Source organism: Vicia villosa, unplaced genomic scaffold (assembly GCF_029867415.1).
Source record: "Vicia villosa cultivar HV-30 ecotype Madison, WI unplaced genomic scaffold, Vvil1.0 ctg.000107F_1_1, whole genome shotgun sequence".
Taxonomy (NCBI): Eukaryota; Viridiplantae; Streptophyta; class Magnoliopsida; order Fabales; family Fabaceae; genus Vicia; species Vicia villosa.
The window spans coordinates 1384465-1389489 of record NW_026705018.1 but is presented as its reverse complement, the minus strand read 5'-3'; the positions used below and the strand labels follow the sequence as shown (position 1 = coordinate 1389489).

General features: G+C 36.6%; 1 long non-coding RNA gene across 1 annotated transcript; it reads right to left on the bottom strand.

Annotated features, from left to right (window-relative positions):
- Positions 1-3478: 3478 nt before the first annotated feature.
- Positions 3479-4141, bottom strand: LOC131624165 (uncharacterized). Its single transcript, XR_009290480.1, has 2 exons — positions 3818-4141; positions 3479-3730 (listed from the first exon to the last, which is right to left on the bottom strand). It is a non-coding gene; the product is annotated as an uncharacterized LOC131624165 (long non-coding RNA).
- Between the last annotated feature and the right edge of the window lie 884 nt (positions 4142-5025).

Sequence of the window (5025 nt, the reverse complement as noted above, 5' to 3'; positions counted from 1 at the left end):
GGGTTAATGATCCATACATATGCAGAAACATGATGGTAAACCAGTTTTTCATTTATGATGCATGTATGATGGAGTTTGAAGTTCAAGAGAGCTTACCTTCTAAAACGGCCACCTGAGAATTGAATTTTGCAATAGGGGTGTTACAGAAGTTGCTTGATGATCTGGATAGCTTCAATGGACCTTATGGAAGGTGTCTGGATGCTTGGAATGAATTGAAAACCCCTGGAGCAGTTGGTGGTACCCGATCTGCAGTAGGAGCAAGTGAGAATCGAGCTTGATGATTCTGATGTTTCAGGTTGATGATGAGTGTTTGGATAGTTCATATGAAGTATATGGATGGTGTTTGAAGTGTTAGTTTGGACAGAAATGACCTGGAATTGATTTTGACATGATAAGGCTTAGGTTATGCATATTTGAGAAGTGAGATGATGATTCTGAGATTTGAGGTGTTTTTGGGTGTATGAGTGATTCAAACACATCCCATATGATGTTTATGAGATGTTAGAATCATTACTTTGGCCAGAACTTCAAGGGTTTAGAGGTTGGGATTTCTACCTCTTTGAAACTTAAGAAACTTGCAATTCAAGAAAGAAAGAGGAAACCTATAATTTGTGAGGTTTTGGTGTGATTTGCAATGAAGTAAGGACCTCTATTTATAGGCCAAAGAGTCTGAACTCAGAGCTTTGCAACTTGCTTCAAAGTTTGATGATTTGGCTTAAGGGATAGAAAGGAATCTTTCACATTTAATGCATATGGTTAAAAGTAACTAAACCATGGTTATTTCTCTAAGCTTCTTATCTCTTTCCATTCTGATCTCAAATCAGAAATATCTTTCAATTATTGCCTCTATGTGTCATCAATTGGATCATTTGGTAGAATAGTGCATAACTTTGGTAAAAATGGCTTGTAATTTCATGCATAATGGTCACTAATGGCAAAATTCAAAACCATAGCTACACTCCATGTTTTTTCATGCTCTTGGACATTTTGGAAAGCTCATGTTGTGTACTTCAAAACCCTAGTTGGAAGTTTCCTCAAGACCTTTAAGGAAATGGGTGAAAAAGATCCATGAACTTTGAAGAAAATGAAGTTTTAAGTGAAATTTTCCAAAGATGCCAACTTTGAAGCACCATATCTATTAAATGGTTGATCTTATGGAAAAAAAATTATATGTGACAAAGTTGTTCATTGGATCAAAATCTACAACTTTCATGTTGGAAGTTTTTTTCAGTTTGTAGGTGAAATTTTGAGAAATTCCCTTCCAAAGTTTGGAAAAAACCATTGAAAAACACTTAGAAAATTTTCTAAGTATGGAAAGTCAAACTTTTGACTTTTTGATTCTTGATTGATTTTCTTGATTTTTCTTGATCAAATGACTTCATATATCATATATTGATGATTCAAAACTTCAAAAGTCATGGTTGACCAAAATTTCCCAAAAGTCAATGGTGATCTTGTGCAGTTGACTTTTTCAGACGAATCGCGTTTCTGGAGATTTCAAATGAAACAGGTTATCCTCACCAAATGAATGGTATGAATGGATCACATTGAAGCATTAGAGGATATTGACTCATAGTTTGAGTTGTGGCACCATGTCCTGATTAAAAAGTTAATTGTTCAGTGAATTAGGTCAAAAACCCTAATTGTCGACCTGATGAAATTGATGACTGTGGTTCTTGAATTGAGACACAATTTTCATTGGATATTGTCATAGGGATTATTTGAAGATGATTGAGACCTTTGATTGACTTCCTGGGGATTTTTAGGGTTTCCCAAATGTGATCCCTGATTTTGGTCCCTGATAGTTCAAAACCCTAATCTGAGGATTTACAATTTCACTGTTGATCAATCCTTGTGTAAGAGATGTCTTGAGCCAATGGATTAGGTCAAAATGATGCACTTGGGGTCTTGAGGTCATGTCCCAAGTCATTAGGTCAAATCCTGAGCAAAAGTCAGGAGTATGCTATCTTTAGTCAAAACCCTAATCTGGTTGGTTCAGAGCCTTTGAGCTTGTTGAAATGAATCTCTGAGGACCAAATGTTGATTGTTGATGAAGATGGTTCATTTGAAATGAAGAGAGAACAAAACCCTAATTGACTATTTCTTGCACTGATGAGTGATCTCTTGATTAAACCCTGCTGAGCACAAGTAACAAACACAAGCTATGCAATTTGTTAGAGATGCAAATGATGCATATGCAAATGATATGAGGTGGTATCTTAGGTCAAAAATTGGGGTATGACACAATAACCTTAATCAAATTCAAACAACCCTTGAATCTTAATCTCGCCACTTGCATCCATTTGTTTCCAATTACCTATTTATTCTTAGATAATTTAACAAGCCTACAAGTATGATTTTTCAACCACCCTTGACTCCACCTGTTTTCAAATGCCTTCCTAAAGGTTTTTCTTCTTTTATTTTGCAGTCTTTGAACCACATTAAAAACAGAATAGGAATCCTACACTGGAATTAAAAACAGAAGCTGGAATTAACACTGAAACTTCAAGTCTGGAATCCTCCACAGATGTCGGTCGGATTTGCTTCTTCGAAAGTATATCTGGGTGCAAAATATAAATCTAAAACTAAGGTTGCAATAGCTCCCCAGTGTAGGAAACTATCACTAATTCAAGTAAGACTTCTGCTTAAAAATTTAAACAAAAGCTCTGAACAGAGAAGAATTGAGGAACCCCTATTCAATGCAATTACTTCCTATTTGTAGCCCCTGTTGTAATTTCTGTAGCAAGAAATAAGGAGTTGTGGCTTCATGGAGAATTATTTGTGAAGTCTCAGCTGACTAGAGAGAATCTAGGGGGAACTGGTCTTCACGGACTTAAGCTTGAACGAACTGACTTACATGTAAAAACAAAATTATGAGAGTGTCATACCCCAAATTTGTCCTACCCCTTTTAATTCTAACTGGTTTAGGCTTCCCACTTCATCTACATACCTCCCATTAGGCCATTAACGCACCTCATGCATTCATTAATCAATAAACTTGGCATTGGATCAATGATCATGGAAAGAATCGAGTTTCATGTCTTTGTATATGGTTATGATGGGCCAATGACTCAGTACTCCCATGGATTAGGGTTTGTTGTGGGTACTTGGAATACAAGTTGTCTTGGTTCAACTAATGTTTGCTTAAATTTCTAAATAAGGGGCATCAAAAGGAGCATCGTGAAATATTTAAAGTTGGCAAGTCGGCCGGATTTCTATTCGAAGTTGGATAAGGGCCATTTCTTATACGCATATCGTGGAAGGAGGAGATAGAGGTTATTCCCACAAAGGTTGAGTTTTGGTCAGCAGAGGCAACCGTGGAGGGTTGACTTTCTATTTACCAAACATTTGGAAAGCCACCTTATTTCACATTGGATACTACTATTCAAGTAGCCATTATATTTAGAAGCCTTTCATTCAAGACAACATAAATTCAAGTGGAAGAAATTGAAGAAATCAGTGAGAATTTAAAATGGAAGGAGAGAACATTGAATATTGTCCACAATTTTGAAGAAGTTAACATACAAAGACAAGGCAAAAGCATTACAAAAGCAAAGTACATTGAAAACCACATCAAAATTGTACATTTGACCTATAGTTGACTAAAAGTCAACTGTTGACTTTCTAGTCAAATAGTTGACCGAATTCAAACTGATCCTAAACTTCTCTCTCTGATCCTTCAAGTCAACTCCACTTCATCTTTGCTATGGTATTAGCTTACGCATTGCACCTGCTAAAACAAGAACAAAAGAAACTTTCAGCAACAAATAAAGAAGCCTGCATCCCCACAGTATAGCCGAAACAGTCCTGCACTTACCAAGCCAACCATGGTTCAACAGGAAGTTTTGCTCCTCCTATCACCTGTATATACCAGTACACATAAGCCATATCACGCTTGTATTTTCATTCAAAACAGTTCCAAGCCAATCCTTCATAAAGCCACAACAATACAATGCCATACCATTCAAAAGAAATTCCTACTGAGAGTTCATATACACAACAAGTTCATAACTACCTAAAACCATGCTAACTAATTCTATACTCACTGAAACCTTTAACAAACTAACAGGCCAATATCAGTGGAGCAATGCTACAGAAAACCAACTTTGTTATTACCCTAACAACTTTCATGATCTTAACCCTCATCACATCATATACAACAGTTCAAAAAACCACAGCTTGCATTCGATAAAAAACCGAGCCAGAAATACATGTCGGAAGAGAAGAATTAGAAAAAACTGCATCATAACATACCGGCAGCTCTGCATTAAACCAGAAAAATACATCAATAAACATTCATACGCAAAACCAAACATTCATACCCTGCACCATCAACTTGCAGCCACACTAATAACCAACTCCTAATAGTTTTACAACCAATTCCCCTAACTCTTTCTAATGAATTCCCAAACAAAATCTACTCAAAACCCATACATCTATACAGCTCATTCTAATCCTCTATAAAATCAAATTCAGCCCTGCATCAGTTCAGAAAAGAAAACCATAACTACCCAACAGAATTTCCCTCTAATTCTCTAACCAATTTCAATAAAAGCCATAACCAATTTCAGTTAACAGTTTAAACTAACTGTGTAACTAACCTAACTGTCAAAACCGCCACGTAACAAACTTGTAACTAACACTAACCAATCCTAACAAACTCAAAAAATCAGTTACACATCCTAACTACCTCCCTAACAGATCTCTAACGGATTCAGAATAGAAAATCAGAAAGAGAGATGAACCTGAGGTTTGTTATATATAGGAGACTCTCTCAATCTTCAAGCTTCTGGACCTCAATTCCCTTCATCTTCAATCACGATCTCTTCACCCTTCTCCATCATTCAGCCTCTCCCTTCAATCTTCACCACCATTCTCTCTTCACCTTCCTCATCACACCACAATTCTCAGAATTCTCCATACCTTTGCCACCATTTTTCATCATCTTCACCACTTCTACAAATTCGGTTCTCCCTCCTCTTCAACTTCTTCACTCGTCAACCATCTTCAACCTCAGAACTTCCT